The sequence below is a fragment of the Salvia miltiorrhiza genome, chromosome 8 (genome assembly GCF_028751815.1).
Source record: "Salvia miltiorrhiza cultivar Shanhuang (shh) chromosome 8, IMPLAD_Smil_shh, whole genome shotgun sequence".
NCBI classification, from domain to species: Eukaryota; Viridiplantae; Streptophyta; class Magnoliopsida; order Lamiales; family Lamiaceae; genus Salvia; species Salvia miltiorrhiza.
Window position 1 is genome coordinate 16,468,515 of NC_080394.1, and position 17,925 is coordinate 16,486,439.

Consider the following 17,925-nt stretch of genomic DNA (forward strand, 5'->3'; position numbering starts at 1 on the left):
TTGTGTGTAAGATAACTATGAGTAGAAGCTTGAAAAGATATATACTCTTCTCCATTTCTAACGGTACACGACCTCCTCTATTATTATTATTATTAAAAATATTAAATGTAGTAATCATCGTATAAATTAATTAACCAGATAAACAAATCGAGTAAATACCAAGAAAAGTTGGAATTTGACCTAAGCATTGTGTTATACACATCGGTATATATACCCCACAAAATATCATTTCATCTATGATTCAACTCTCATATATAATACAAATGGGCAAAATTTTGTAATGGAAAGTAGATTAGTGAGAATTTGAATACCTAAATATCCAAAATCTTATACAAATGAGAAGTAGATTAGTGGGGAAAATATTGGTTCACAACCTTGTCGTAGATATATATCTGGCTAGGCATATGGGATCCTTTATCCCACTATTTTGTGTGTACCACCGTGTACCACTCATAATTTATCTATTTTATAATTGTATTTTATAAAAATAAAAAATATTATTATATTATGAACTCTAATTAATATTTATCACTAAAAATTAAAAATGTTAAAAATTATATACCCTAACTTTGAATTAATGAACCTAAATAATCAATTATTAATTCAAATAAATGTAAAAAAATAATTATAAATCCTAATTGGATGAGTGAACCCTTGTTAATGATCTTTTTATAATATTAAAGCATAATAAATTAAAATTAAAAAAATTATAATTAAAAATTACAATAAATTAATAGTGACACACGATGGTACACACAAAAAAATGGGACAGAGGATCCCATCCGCTGGCTAGGTACCTCCCCATTCAGCGTGTAGTACTACATGTATATATATGCACGTCTTAATTGAAATAACTTTTCTTTGAGATGCAGGATACATATTATGTCATGAAATTAATCAAATTACAATCAAGCTAGAACAAATTATATCAAACATTCAAACAAAATACAACCCACAGGCTATTCATCGGATTTGAGCCAATTAACCTCTTAGAAGATAAATTTAGATTTTGGTGCTTTCAACTTTGTCGCTTTGGAATAGACTTTCTTGATGTCTTAACTAAAACAATGCATATTCAATAAACACATCATTTTTTATATAAAAAAAATTAGAGATGTCTGGTTTAATTGATAATTAAGACTTAATTGATAAAATAATTCAATTTAATTATATATGAATTTGAATAAATTATTTGGCCTTTTAAAGAAAACTCGGCTCATACTCCGATTATCTAATTTGATGATAATCTATTAACTCAAATTTGAGTTGATTTTTAATCATCCTTCAATTCATAATATAAAATTTCGAATATAACCTTATCGAAATTATATATACTACATCCAATTAAACATACATGTGATCAGTTGCAGTATTATTTTATCGAAAGGGCAATCTTGATATCATGTTAAATTACAGTCATAAACCTTCATTTTGTCTTACTTATACCACACAATAACTGAATCCCAATAATCCAAATAGTCAATCATATTCTATCGTATCAACATTATTTATCTCATTCGCCAAATTAAATGTTTCCTTAATACTCCCTCCGTCCCAATAATGAAGTCTCCTTTGTTTTGGGCACGGGTATTTAGGAGAGGTAAAGTAGATGTTAAATTAGTAGGGACCACATAATTAGTGTTTTAATTAATGTTATTTTATTTCTTAATTAACACCAACACACATACACTCAATGAGAGAGCAGCCGCCTCCTCCGGCTACTCCGCCGCCAGCCTCCCTCTGAAATCCGGCAGCCGCAGCGGTTAGCAAGGCCAACCACCACCGCACCGCCAGCCTCCCTAACTCCCGACTCTCACCTCTCTCCCCCGACTGACGCTCACACATCAACACCAACAGCACAAGCCAACACAACAAGCCAAAACAACAACAGCTCTCTCCGCAAACCGCCACTGCTGTTTGCCAGGAGAGATTGGAGGCGGCGGCGCCTTGCCGTCGCCAGGAGAGGGCAGAGCCCTGGTTGCCGGAAAACGGGCGGCGAGGCAGGGGAGGAAGAGGGCGGAGGGAAATCTAGGGTTTGCAGTGGTGGCGTTGGAGGCGGTGCAAGAGGATGGCGGCAGAGGCGCGAGGCGGTGGAAGGTGGAGGCGGTGGAAGGTGGAAGGTGGTGGAGGCGGTGGAAGGTGGAGGGATTGGAATTTGGAGGTGGTGAAAGAAGAAGAGGAGAGAGGGGGGAAATCAAGGTCCAAATTTTTTTCCCCCAAATCTGCAACAGAGCTGCCGCCTCGGTTGGTGGTGGCGGCGGGAGGAAGAGGCGAAGGAAGACCGGTGAAGGTGCGAGGTTGGTGGTGGCGGCCGCGTGAGGAAGAGGGCGGCGGGAGGAATGGTGGAGGCGCGAGGTTGATGGTGGCGGCGGCGGGAGTGGACGCCTGAACAGTGGGGTGCGAACTGCGAAGGGGTGGGTGGCCTGACCGCCTGAGTCGCGCCGCGTGAACGGCGGCGCCGGACGGAGAATTAAACGAGAGAGGGCGGCGATTTGAGAGTGAAGGAGGAGAGAGAGAGTGTGACAAAGAGAGAGATAATAGAGAGAGAAGAGAGAGAGAATTGTTAATTAAGTAACTAATTTTTGCCAAAAAGGGAAAGGAGACTTGAATATTGGGACGGCCCAAAAAGGAATAGGAGACTTGAATATTGGGACGGAGGGAGTAAATATTAGTGTTATATGCCAACAAAAATATCATTTCTATTCGACTTGGATTTGAAACACACTTATGAAACATTTTTTACCACGACGACCCTTTTTTTTGATAAATTAACAAATAAATAAAAAAAATTAACTTGAACTCATGACCTTTGACTTCGGGCATTAACCATCTACCGTTAGACCAACACATGTACACTTGAATCCAGGACCTCAAGATCTTAATTCTTAAGCATTAACCTCCTACCACTAGGCCAACACACGCATACAATGATGATTCCAATTTTTTTTTTTATAAATTAACAATATTAAACAAAGAAATTTAAAAGCCACACCACAGAAGACTCGAACCCAAGACTTTTGGCATTAGGCATTAATCCCTTACCGCCCAATTCTTGATTCATAATAAAATTGACATGCTTAAAAACTTCAACAATTGAAGAAATGGTGTGGCATAATTTTTTTTCAAAATCTGAGAATTCGCTTTCTCTGGCTTCTTGTCAGCGTGGAAAAATTACCATTACGACATTTCTCCAATCGTCATAAAATCTTGGACGTGTATACTAAACTATAAAGAAAAAATGATGCGACTTTGAAAAAAAAATTAGTTATTTTTTTTTACAATTAACCCTAAATAATACTCCATAATATTACATGGGGTTAATTCCACTGGATACACATACATCATTTATAACGACAGTGCAGGAAAAAGTTTTAACGGATTACGTGTAGAAGCAAGGACGTTTGAACAAATCATGACCTAGATAACTACTTAACTTGTAAAAGTAAGTCCAATTTTCATTTAAGGAAAATCAATAATATATTAATAAATCCAATGACTGCACATTTCCTGAGTGAGTAGGTGAACTTCGAAACTTTTCTAACAAGGGATTGACTATTGTAATGAAAAAACTCCCACTAAATAATTACCAAACCATTTGATTAACTAGTTTCATTAAATTAATGTTCTAGAATGATTAGAAACATTATACGGTTGCTTGTAGTGACAGCATGGATTACAGTGGAAACATGGGTTGAGTTAGTTCTTACAAGTAATCTATTTTCTAAGTGTTGTGGAAAAATGAAAATTAAAGTTTGATCCAAAGTCAAACACATTTCTTGTCAAACCAAAATGTAAACTAAATACATGCATGTATATATATTAATACATGCTTATATACTATAAAAGGGTTAAATAATTTGTGTTCAAATTTTCTTTATTTGGTCGCTTGGGACAATCTAATATTGGAGTGAATATTCTTGCAATGTTCGAATTAAACCATCGTTTTTTTAAATTGAGTTTGTCACGTATGATTTTTTGAAATGTAATTTACATCTTCTATTTGGTTTGCAAATGATTGAAGAGACGTGGAGGTTGACCTGTGAGTTATACCTAGGTAAAGAAAAGGACGAGACAAATAACAGACTTTGATCATAGTTTATGATTAAAATATTACTTTTAAATTACAATCACAACACCACCCTTTTTTTGTAATTTATTAACTAGTAAATCACAAGTACATTACTATATATATACATTATTGCTACATTAATTATAATATTCTCAATTTTTTATTTCGAAGTTTGTTCAACTTGTACTGCTTAATTAAGATTGAAACTTTGGAGGTGCATGGTTAATTTGGTTGCAAGAGGTTAAAATGTGGTGTTGCAATTATCATTTTAAAAGTCATCTTAAGATTGGAAATTTTGTGTCATTTGTGATAGTTAACTAATTATAAAATCGTATGTATAATGTGGTTCGATTTAATGGGTTCACAGCGAATCTTGAGTTTGGTTATTGTTCAGTACCCCTGTCCTGAAATTGTAGTATCATTTCCATTTTCACACAAATAATTGTTCACATATATTCAATGTATCTGAAAAAATAAATGGAGATATGAATTAGCTATTGTACCCTTATTTACTTACCTAAAATATACTCCCTCCGTCCCACCATTTTAGTCCCTTATTCCATTTTGAGATGTCCCAAAAAGATAGTCCACTTTTCTAATTAACACTATATAAAAATATTGTTTTTACTAAATTGACCTTATTTAATGCTTCACTTAAATGTGAAAATGATGTGTGAAAATAATAAATAAGGGTATAAAAGATAAAAATATAAAAATTAAATGCATTTTCTTAATATGTGTGAAAAGTAAGAGAGGACTAAAATGGTGGGACGGAGGGAGTAGTAAATAATTAGTTTTTCAGTATCACTAAATAGCATTATACTAAGGGGAAAATAATTAATTAATGCTCATTTAATATATATATATATATATATATATATATATATATAGGGTGTTGTTATAATGAGAACCACACTTATCGTGAGAACATAAGAACCATTAAAATCAATGCATCTGCTATATAAATTAATGCATTCGCTATTAAATTTAATGCATCCGAAAATAATAAAATTTTTGTTCCCTTCAGGATTCGAACCCAGGATCTGTATTCATTCACCAAGATGATGTTGGAATATAAACTTGATTTGAATAGATATTTGTAAAGAATATTCTAGAATTAAAAGAAAAGAAAGGAAAAAAGAAATTAGAAGAAATTTGTAGAAATATCTAGAATAGTTGAGAATGAAGAAAAATGTAGAATGGTTGAGAATGTATTAGAGAAAGAGGAATAATCTAGAATAGTTGAGAAAAAGTTAGGATGAAGAGAACTAGCTAGAATTAGAGAATTCTAGTATGTATAGAGAATTCTAGAGAAGTATTAGAAAAATAATAGTTGAGAATATTCTAGAGAATGTAGGAATCATCTACTCACCACTATAAATATGTAACCATGATTGAATGTAATGAAAAAAGAGGGAAGAAAGAAGGAAGTGAATTGAAGAAAGATTGTGTTAGCAAACTCCAATCCTCCCACTCAAATTCTTAAGCACACACACGTCCACAACCATTTTCTCTAAATTTCCTCCTACCAATTAAATAAATTCTCCATTTATATTCTTATATTCCAACAAAGTGGTATCAGAGCCACAAGATTCTACTTGTGGTATGGCGAATTTACAATCCTTTCAAGTCCCCATGCTCAACAAGAGCAACTTCGATAATTGGAGCATCAAGATGAAGGCGCTATTGGGAGCCCACGACGTTTGGGAGATCGTGGAGAACGGCTACGAGGAGCCGCAGGACGAGGCCGCACTATCCCAACAACAAAAGGATAGACTGCGAGACGCGAGAAAGAGAGACAAGAAGGCTCTCTGTCTCATTTATCAGGCGCTAGGGGACGACGATTTCGAGAAAATCTCAAACGCGAGCACCGCCAAAGAAGCATGGGAGAAGCTCCAGAACGCGTGCAAAGGAGCGGAGCAAGTAAAAAAGGTACGACTTCAAACTTTAAGAGGAGAGTTTGAGTCTTTACATATGAAAGAGTCCGAATCGATATCGGATTATTTTTCAAGAGTCTTGGCGGTGTCTAATCAAATGAAAAGAAATGGTGAAAAATTGGAGGATGTAAGAATTATGGAGAAAATATTGCGCTCACTAACCCCAAAGTTTGAGCACATTGTGGTGACGATTGAAGAAACTAAAAATTTGGAGGAGATGACGATCGATCTCTTGTTGGGGTCGTTGCAAGCATATGAGGAGAAGCAAAAGAAGAAGCAAGAAATTTCAGAGCAACTTTTAAAGTTGCATGTAAGCCCGAAAGAAAAAGAAGAAGGTCCGAGCAATGGCTATGGAAAGTCCGGGAGAGGACGTGGCCAAGGGCAAGATCGAGGCAGAGGCCGAGCACGTGGACGTGGTCGAGGACGAGGAGGCTTCGTCAATAGTAGTGAAAGAAAGGAGTTTACAAGTGGTCGGGGGAGGAGCAACCCGCAGTCGAGGTACGATAAGTCTTCAATAAAGTGTTATAATTGCCATAAATTTGGGCACTATGCTTCCGAGTGCAGAAGTGAAAAAGTAAGGATTGAAGAAAGGGCCAATTATGCCGAGAACACGAGCGAAGCAAATGGTAGTGTGCTTCTGGCATATAAAGGAGAAGCTGGAAGAGATGACACGTGGTACCTCGACACTGGTGCAAGCAACCACATGTGCGGGAAGAGAAGCATGTTCGTGGAGCTCGATGAGTCGGTAAGCGGCAACGTCTCCTTTGGTGATGAATCTAAAATTCCAGTTAAAGGAAAAGGGAAAATTTTAATTCGCTTGAAGAATGGAAATCATGAATTTATTTCCAACGTTTATTACGTGCCCAATTTGAAAAATAATATCTTGAGTTTGGGACAACTCTTAGAGAAAGGTTATGATATTCACATGAGAGATTATAACCTTTCAATAAGAGATGCCAAAAATAATCTTATTGCCAAGGTGCCAATGTCTAAAAATAGAATGTTCTTACTGAATATTCGAAATGACATGGCAAAATGCCTGAAAGCGTGTTACCAAGATAAGTCTTGGTTGTGGCATCTTCGGTTTGGGCACTTAAATTTTGGTGGCTTGGAGTTGCTATCAAAGAAAGAGATGGTGAGAGGCTTACCATCCATCAAACATCCCGATCAACTCTGCGAAGGTTGTCTACTCGGGAAGCAGTTCAGAAAGCCATTCCCAAAGGAGTCAACCTCAAGAGCTCAAAAGCCACTGGAGTTGATTCATGCTGACGTGTGTGGGCCGATAAATCCAAGCTCCCTCGGTAAAAATAATTATTTTCTGCTATTCATTGATGATTTTTCTAGAAAAACGTGGGTATATTTCTTGAAGCAAAAGTCAGAAGTATTTGATGCATTCAAAAAATTCAAAGTTGCCGTCGAGAAGGAGAGCGGACGACAAATCAAGGCCCTAAGGTCCGATCGAGGTGGAGAATTCACATCAAGGGAGTTTCTAGAATTTTGCGAAGCAAATGGAATTCGGCGGCCCCTGACAGTTCCGAGATCCCCCCAACAAAATGGAGTGGCGGAAAGAAAAAACAGAACAATTATGGAGATGGCGAGAAGCATGCTAAAGACGAAGAATCTGCCTAAAGAGTTTTGGGCCGAAGCTGTGGCGTGCGCGGTGTACCTATCCAACCGATCGCCGACAAGGAGCGTGTGGGGAATGACTCCACAAGAAGCCTGGAGCGGGAGAAAGCCAGGAATTTCCCACCTAAAGGTATTTGGGAGCAAAGCCTACGTGCATGTACCAGATGAGAGAAGGAAGAAGCTCGACGATAAAAGCGAAGCATTCATCTTTATCGGGTACGACTCTAACTCTAAAGGCTATAAGTTATATAATCCAAATACCAAGAAAACAGTGATAAGTCGAGATGTGGAGTTCGACGAAGAAGGAGTGTGGGATTTTAATCCCAGTGGTGACTTCACCTTCATCCCACAATTCGATGATGAAAGGACAGTCGAGCAAGTTGGAGAAGTCCAACAAGAGGTAGTGACTCCGCCAGCTTCACCTATACAAGTTACTGAAGACTCGCCACCATCTTTCTTAAATGAAAGAGCCACACCACGAGCAAGGAATTTGGATGAGATATATGAAGACACTGAAAGGTTAGAAGATCTCACCTTGTTTTGCCTATCTGCTGATTATGAACCTAAAGCAGCAAATAGTGAAAATTGGCGAGTTGCAATGGACGAAGAGATCAAAGCTATAAACAAGAATAATACGTGTGAGCTCGTGACAATACCGGAAAGGCACAAGGCCATTGGAGTCAAGTGGATGCATAAGGTTAAGAAAAATTTTAAAGGTGAAGTTGAAAAATATAAAGAAAGGCTCGTCGGGAAAGGATTTCGCCAAATTCAGAAGTTTGCTCAGAATGACAAATCAAGTTTAAGGGGGAGTGTTGGAATATAAACTTGATTTGAATAGATATTTGTAAAGAATATTCTAGAATTAAAAGAAAAGAAAGGATTAAAAAAGAAATTAGAAGAAATTTGTAGAAATATCTAGAATAGTTGAGAATGAAGAAAAATGTAGAATGGTTGAGAATGTATTAGAGAAAGAGGAATAATCTAGAATAGTTGAGAAAAAGTTAGGATGAAGAGAACTAGCTAGAATTAGAGAATTCTAGTATGTATAGAGAATTCTAGAGAAGTATTAGAAAAATAATAGTTGAGAATATTCTAGAGAATGTAGGAATCATCTACTCACCACTATAAATATGTAACCATGATTGGAATGTAATGAAAAAAGAGGGAAGAAAGAAGGAAGTGAATTGAAGAAAGATTGTGTTAGCAAACTCCAATCCTCCCACTCAAATTCTTAAGCACACACACGTCCACAACCATTTTCTCTAAATTTCCTCCTACCAATTAAATAAATTCTCCATTTATATTCTTATATTCCAACAGATGATGCATCCACCGTAGATCTTGATGATCGAATGGCTTAAAATGGTTCTCCGTTCTAATTTTATTTAGTGGTTCTTATTTGAACCTCTCCCTATATATATATATATATAAAAAAAAAATGTTATACGCTAAAAACAAATTAATATATAAAATGGACTATAATTCGTTGTATATATGGTTTGTTTATATTCCAGTCAAATAGAAATAAATCAAATTGGATAATCTTTTGATTATTTAGTATTTTAATTAATTACTTAAGAGTACAAAAAATAGTAGTACTATACAATTTAGAAGATCTTGACGAATAGAGTCGTGTTATAAATGGGCATAGGTGGTGGGCTGTCATTTTTCTAGATGGAGTAGCAGTTAAAAATGCAACTTCATACATACATTACAGATAAAAAATAACTCGATACATAAATCACACAACACACAAAAAATACGAATGGTACATCAAATTAGGAAGTAAATATTCATGATCCTAAAATTATCCTTCTTCTTAATCTAAGGCCCATTAGCAATAAAAGTGGCTTGAATAATTTTTATTTATTTATTAGCCCATTTACAAATTAATTTGTCTAACTCATCAGCCACTATAAAATAAATCGTTAGAATCTACCCTTTTGTGTCTTAAGTCACCACCTAATACACCCTTTTGGGTGATGCTACTTAACATTTTGTTTAACAATTGTAAAATCCCTTTCTTTCCTTTTCCATTTTTCTTCTTTTCCCTTTTTTGTTTCAACAATGAAAGCATTGAAGTTTTCTTTCCTTTGTCATTTTTCTTCTTTTCCCTTTTTCTACCTCATTACTTCCACTAATTATTGAAGTTGAGTTTTTAAATCTCAATAATAAATTTATAAAACGAAAAAAATTAAGCTATGAAATTGAAGGAGAAAATGAAACTAAAATGTCTTACCTGTGTATAGAGAGAATGAGTTTCTTCATTTTAGTAAGAAATGTATGTATAGATTGAATAACTTATGATTTTTGAACTTAAATTCCCTATTTATAGTCTACAAACTAAACTTAAAATCAAAGCTCGTTGGCAAGATGCCTTGGCTCAAACCTCGTTAAAACCCTTTTAACGAAAATACATTGAAACAAAATACCAGTAAAGAAAAAAAATACTTGATTTAAATGAATATAAATAAAATTCAAATTACACATATATTTTCTAGTAGTGATCAGATCTAATGTGCCTTAGGGCATCTGCATCGGTTACACGATAGCAGCCTACTCGTGTAAGGCTGCTATCGTGTAAGCCGATGCAGCCCACACTTACACGAGGGCTACACGTTCTATCGTGTAGCCCTTTCGATCGTTGGTGATAGGCGCGTGTTTTACACGAGTCATTAAAAAAAAATAGAAATTTCGAAATTTGATTGCCTCGATTTTCGTGTTTTTTTGACCGATTTTTTTTATTTTTAAATTATGTTTTTAATTTTTTTTAATGTAATTTTTAGGTTTTTTATTTTAATGAAATTTTAATTATTAGTAAAATGTGTTATTTAAATTTGAGCAATTAAATTTAAGTGAAAAACATAAAAATCAAAACTAAAACTATCATGTAGGCTATCATGTAACACCAATGCAGCCTCTTTACACCATGTGGTCCCCCCCTCATCAAGTAAGCTATCATGTAACCCCAATGCGGATGCTCTTAGGGTCTGCTATGCATTTTCTTCAAATCTAATCTTCACTCATTGTCGCGGCTGTTGCATTTTATATATCTCAGTATTGGTCCACGTGTAATTATTTTATATTTTCTAATTTTTTCATTATTTTTTAATAAAAAGATATACCTACAAGTATTCTATAGACATAACTAAAACCTAAATTAGTTATGTATTTTACACCAATAAACCAAAAGGTAAGGATTTTTTGAGACAACCCAAAGGGTAAAATTTAAAAACCAATAAATTAAGAAGATAAAATACACCAATTTTTGGCGTAGTTTGGTTTTGCACATGAACTTTAAAATGTGTAAAAAAAAATACATAAACTTTAATATTGTAGCAATTTTATCACAAATATAAATATTAGATATTCGAACTCCATAAAAATCTTACGATTTACGAGTTTAGAAATGTCTTATACGATATCTTTTAGAGATGTCCTATAGGATGTCACAAATTCAATTTTTGCTCAAATTAAAGATGACGTGACAAATCGAAATATCGACGTGTATTCATTGGACATTTTAAAAAATGACATCGTATAAGACATCTCTAAAAGATATTGTAATCGTAAGATTTTTATATATAGAGTTTGAATATCTAATATTTGAATGTGTGATAAAATTGCTACAATATTAAAGTTCATGTATTTTTTTACACATTTCAAAGTTCATGTACAAAACCAAACTACCCCCAAAGTTGATGTATTTAGGCGCCAATAACTCTTTAAACTTTAAAGACTAATAAAGAAGATAATCTTAAAATTGAAGAGATGCAATAATAAAGATGGTTCTTAATTTGAAAGTTTTTTACAGTGGATTTAAGAGGTATATTTTTTATTATTAAATACGATTTTATTAAAAGAAAAAAGAAAAAACCTAAAAACCCTTGAAAGCACAGAGGAGCAGACTAAGGGCCGAGCCTCATTAAAACCTTTTTGCTACCTTTGAGATTCGAACCCAGAACCATAAATCCATTCAACAGAATTACGAATCAACCGTAGATCTTGATGGTCTAAGGGCTGAAAATGATTCTTATTTTATATCTTAAGAAATGCTCTTATTTTAGCCCTACCCTATATATAGGGTAGGGTTAATATAAAAACCCCTCTTAAGATGAAAACTAGGAAGCCATTGATTTAAATAAAATAAAGGACTGAGATTAAACTACAGATGCACAATTTCGATTGCATAGATGCACAATTTAGATTTGCTTGAGTATTTTGCATTGTTGGTTTCAATTGCATAAATTGCATATTTTTTAAGTGCACAGTAAAATATAATAGATGCACAGTTTCTTTTGTTGACTAAATCCTAACCATTAGATCTAATATTTAAAAGGTCAAGATTAGGTTCCTAGTTCTCATTTTAACAGAGGTTTTTATTAGAACTTCTTCCTATATATATATATATATATATATATATATATATATATATAGGGTGTGGTTCTAGAGAGAACTACATTATTTGTGAGAACGGGAGAACCATCAAATCTAATGTATCCACTGTAAAAATTAATGCATTCGCTGTTAAAATTAATGCACTAAAAAAATAAAAATAAAAATGCTCCCTTCAGGATTCGAACCCAGGATCTGCATTCATCCAACAAGATGATGCATCCACCGTAGATCTTGATGATCGAATGGCTGAAAATGGTTCTCCGGTCTTTTTTTATTTATGGTTCTTTCTTGAACCTCTCCCTATATATATATATATATATATATATATATATATATATATATAGGGGCGCACTCCAGTGAGACCCCCTATTTTTCGTGTAACATGAAGACAATGAATAAGACATATAATACTAATGAACAAGACGTATATCTAACGAACAAAATGTATATACTGATGAAAAACAAAATTTAAAAAATTGGTAATGAATAAGACATTTATACTGATGAACAAGTCGTTATATATTGATGAACAATGCAGTATATACTGATGAATAACAAAATTTAAATTATTCTGCTCCCTCCAGGATTCGAACCCTGCGAAAAAAAAAATCACCCTCCAGATACAATATCAGTCATAGGATTCATAAAATAAGTGCATCAGATCGTGCCCTAGATCTCACTAAAATTAGGGAGTCTCATTGGAGCAGCCCCTATACATATATATATTTCAACTCAATCAGTTATACTCCCCTCAGGTTATCAATTTCTGTATCCATCGCCATTAAAAGTGCTACTAGGAACAGTTAGGAGAAGACCTTATGATTGACTAAGCATATTTAAATTGATCTACAAAAAGTAATTCACATGAAAAAACTGTAGGAAAATTAATATGATGGGTGCATGTGATCACATTCATATCCGAAAATATTGAGCACGAGTTTTATTTCTTCAAGTAATACTATGTTTATATATATATCACATTGTAAATGCATTGCAGGCAGTCCTCGTGCTTTTGCTTACGTCAGTGCGTTGGTCATAAAAAATTTAATACTACTATTAATTTGTGTAAGATATAATGATGTTTTGTGTACATTTGATACACGTGAACATGACCACTTACTTCATGTTAAGGAAATTACTATAATTAATTGGTCAAATTAGCCCGATCCGATGGGTCTACTCGGTTTAGGACTAGACCGAGGCTAGCAAAATAAATATTCGAAAAAAATTGGGTCTGAAAAATTCGCTCAAACATCTTATTGAGCTGACTGGCATTTGAAACTAAGAGCATTCACGGTCCTTGTGTCTTAAGTTAGTGTTTAAATGATGGTCTCCACCTAAGAACCAACCCCCTGTGTCTTAGGTTGGTGCTTAAATCTTCATTTCCACAAAATCTCCAATTTTACACTTCGATTTTAAAATTCCAAACTTTTATTAAAATTAAAATTCAAACATTGCAATGAAAATAATATATAAGATTTTAAAATTCTAAATATTACAATAATTAAAAATTAGATTAAAAAATTAAAAGAATTAAAAAATAATATTTTAAAAATTAAAAAAAAATCAAATAAAAAATCAAACAAAAAAACCCAAACCCTGGCGCACACATCCAGAAGCTTTTTCCACTCCCCCTGCCCCCGCCACCCGCCTTCTTCTTCCCCAACTTATCTTCTCGCCATTTCTGCAAACTTCTCGAATTTTCTTTTTAAATTAAACTGTGCGCTACACGCGCACGGATCTCTTCTGCCATGGACCCGTTGCGCTGTAGAGACTCGGCGTCGACACAAGGCGTGTCTCCAGTGCAGGTGAGGCGACGACGACGCGGATCAACCCGGGGCGAAGGAGGATGCTCTAACGAGTTTGAGGTTTTCAGGTTAAATAACCCGTCCGATTTCTATAAATGATGTATATTTATTTCATGTGACTTATGTGCAATAATGTTCTTCATGCATAATGATTAATTAATAACAACTAAAAGGTGATTTGTTCAAAACCATTCAAATCAAATTTATTTTTTATTGGTTCGATAACCTGGATGCGATTGAGTTGGGCTCCAAAATTTACAGCCCCATAGGCGGGGATAGGTAGGCCTGACCCGCATTATAAAAAAATTACTCCCTCCGTCCATGAAAAAGAGTCTCATTTGGGGTTCGGCTCGAGTTTAAGAAAGTTGTTAAAGTAGGTGTAAGTGAGATAAATGTATAATTTGTAGGGGTATTATTAGTACAAAAAAGTAGAATAAAAGTACATTTTTAGTTAAAAAGTGGAATAAAAGTACAATTTATAGTTAAATGTAAGAGAAAAAGATATGATGTGATGGTTCAAAAAGTTAAATATGACTCTTTTTCATGGACAAAAAAAATGGGGCAAGTAGGACTCTTTTTCATGGACGGATGGAGTATTTGCATTGTAGATTTTATGAAAGGATTAAGTACCAAATTCTCCCCTATCAATAGCGTCCGTATCACGTACATGACCTTATAGTCAGGTAATCGCTGTTTACTACCTCAACGTGGCAAAATCGAACCAATTTCCCCCTGCCACTTAACGGAGTTTAACACCGTTAGAAATATTATTATTATTTTTATTTTTAATTAAGGTGGGCCCCAGCTTGCCTTCTCTCTCTCTCAATTCCGGCAGGGGGCATTTGCTACCGGTCATTCTCTTCTCCCCGACTCAGCTCGACACAACTCAGTCACCGCCGCTGCTCCATCGCCCCGGCGAGAAACGCCGCCATGGTCACCCTCTTCTCCCCAACTCGACCCCAGACGCAAGACCCTCACCCACAGGCGTGAACCCTGCGTCGTCTCCTTCATTGGAGACGGCAAGACGCTGCTGCCTCCCTCTCTCATTCTGGCGATTGCAGTGGCTAGCGGAGCCAGCCACCGCCCAAAGCCCCATCTCTCTCTCTCTCTCTAATCAAAGCAGTGGTTAGTGCACAGCGACGGCGCCTAGCTGCTGCTGTCCGTTGAAGCCAGAGGGAAGGAGAGAGAGAGAGCCGCGAGATAGAGGGAGAGCGTGCGGCATGGCGGCTCTGCCCGCTACTGCCGGGTCAAGGACGCAGAGGAGAGAGAAGGCGGTGAGAGATAGGGAGGCATGGGCTAGGACGCGGCGGTTGGCGGTAGCTCAGAGCTATTGTCCGGCCGAACGAAGGGAGAGGGAGACCAGAGCGAGAGGCGGCGGCAGCCTTCGTTGCTGCTCGCCAGAATTGAGAAGGAGGCGAGCTGGGGCCCACTTTAATTAAAAATTAAAAAAAAAATTATTTATCCTAACGGTGTTAACGTCCGTGAAGTGGCGGGGGGAAATTGGTTCGATTTTGCCACGTTGAGGTAGTAAACATCGCTTACTCTGACTATAGGGTCTTGTACGTGATGGGGACGCCATCGATAAGGGAAATTTGGTACTTAACCCTTCATGAAATTATTCTTATACTTTTAAAAATTTCAGATGTTACCACGTGCTATTAGATTTATATATTTGCGTACATCATCTTAAGAGTTTTTTTTATTCCTTATATTATAGGTTTAGATTTGAAATATTTTAACTCATCTCATCATTAAAAAATTCCCCTAACTATATAGTAACATGTATCTTCTCTATGGACACGAAAATATGTAAATCTCTATCTCACTCTCTCTCACTCTCTCACAAAGAGAGAAAGATCACGGGTATATTATGGAGTGTGCTTTCACGCATGCATGTGCAATGCCTTCTATCTTTGGAAACCTAACCGGAATTAATGAAGTAGTTAGGAATCGTGAAATGAGTACTATATAAGCAACTGCCACATTAGACTCTTCTCTCCCAATTAATACCTAATTATCATTTCTTTTATATAAAAAAAAAAACTATAATTTGATGTCTGTGGAAGCTTTGGCAATGGCTGGAGTTAGTTACATGGAAAGTGGAATTATTTTTGAGAAATTGGAGTTATGTTACACGTGGCAAGACCCACCTTCATATCTTGTTGTAGCAGCTGAAGAAAATCAGAGTTGCAGTGTCAAAAATGGTGCTCATACAAAAATACTGCAGCAAAATGAAAAGATGATCATGAAAGCGAAGATCAAGGAATGGGCCAAAGCTGTTGCTTCAGTCGAGGGTTCCACTCATATTGGGGTTGGAAATTTATAGCCTAAATTGTTGTTGTTGTTATCGAACTCGTATTTTAATTTCGTACTTTGTAAACATTATGCATTTATACGAATTGAATGTCTCGAATTTCCACACTTTTTCAAGTATGAAGTGCTACATTTGATATCCATTATTACTTGATAAATGGATCGAATTGCTATATCATGGCGGGGAATTCAATTTAAACAAAATAAATATACTATTTTATTTAGGGGTTATTGCCATAAAATACATCAAGTTTGTTAATTTTCTAGTTTATATCATGACCTTTTTTTTTTGCCAAAAAATACATGAATTTATGATTTGTTGGTAAAAATCCCACGGCGAGTATCTCCGGCGAAATCGAAACTTATGTGTCATTTACGTGGCTTATGTGGCAGTGACGTGGCATTTAATTTATTTGAGAATGATGATGTGTTGCCAGATGCCACTCCACCCACCCACCCACACCGTCCCCTTTCTCCCCCCCCCCCCCGCCCCCACCCCCGCCCCCAATCCCAATCCCCCTTACACAGAAGCTGCCCCTCACTCCCCACCTTCTCTCTCCCTCGGTCCTCCTCCTGCCGCCGTCACCGGACGACAGCGTCGTCGGCGGAGCCGGCGGCCCTGCCTCCTCTCTCTTCCCCCTTCGACCTATCTCCCTTCCCTCATTTCTCACCACCCTCTGTCACGCTCCTCACCGCGCCGCGCGATCTTGGTCGCCCGTCACCATCTTCTCCTGCCCGGCGTCGCCATCCAAACGCCATTTCTCCTTCAATTCACGGCGAGACAAGACTGGATTCGCCCACCCCCGCCGGCGGGCGGAGCCTTCCCGTTTTCCCAACCCCGCTGCCACCACTTCCCCTCTCGATCTCTGCCGCCTTCACCCAAAGTTTTCCAATTTGCAGATCTATAATTGAGCATGGTGAAATTGGTGGTTTTTGTTGAGTTTTTGAAGAAATTGCTGGTGGGGGAGATGGTGAGAGAGAGAGAGAGAAAGAGGGGATGGTTAAGGGATGAGAGGGCGGCAGCGGCGCTACCGTCGCCGGAGAAGGAAGAAGGGGGAGGGGTTGCGCGTGTGTGTGTGTGGTGCAGTGGGTGTGTGCGTATGTTTGTGTGTGTGTGTGTGTGTGTGTGAGAGAGAGAGAGAGAGAGAGAGAGAGAGACAGGGGATGGTTAAGGGATGAGAGGGCGGCGGCGGCGGCGGCGACGCTACCGTCGCCGGAGAAGGAAGAAGGGGGAGGGGCTACGCGTGTGTGGCGCAGTGGGTGTGTGCGTGTGTTTGTGTGTGTGTCTGTGTGTGTGTCTGTGTGTGTGTGAGAGAGAGAGAGAGAGAGAAAGTGTGTGTATGTATGATTTGGCAATTCCGGCATCCACCTCAGATTAGTTTGGATGAAATTACAACTTATGGGATATTTAAGAGTCAAATCATAAATTCATGTATTTTTTGGCCAAAAAAAAATCATGATATAAACTAGAAAATTAACAAACTTGATGTATTTTATGGCAATAATCCCTTTTATTTATCGTAATATGTATTTCGTTATCTTGGTAAATTCTGTCATATATACACTTTCGAAATTCATTATCCTTTTCGAGGTCTAAAATCTAAAATCCTTTTCGTCTTGGAAATTTTAAAATAAAACCATTACCATATTAATATAAAACCTTACGATCTTTCAAGATAATAAGAAAAAGAATAAATAATGGTTGCGATGCTAGAGGCCATAGATTTTTGAGTTGAACATATTGTAGAAACTTTAGTGTATCTACCTTCAACAT

At 36.6% G+C, this 17,925-nt stretch overlaps 1 long non-coding RNA gene across 1 annotated transcript; it reads left to right on the forward strand.

Annotated features, from left to right (window-relative positions):
- Nucleotides 1-13,154: 13,154 nt before the first annotated feature.
- Nucleotides 13,155-16,268, forward strand: LOC131001450 (uncharacterized). Its single transcript, XR_009093938.1, has 2 exons — nt 13,155-13,906; nt 16,010-16,268. It is a non-coding gene; the product is annotated as an uncharacterized LOC131001450 (long non-coding RNA).
- Nucleotides 16,269-17,925: the final 1,657 nt, after the last annotated feature.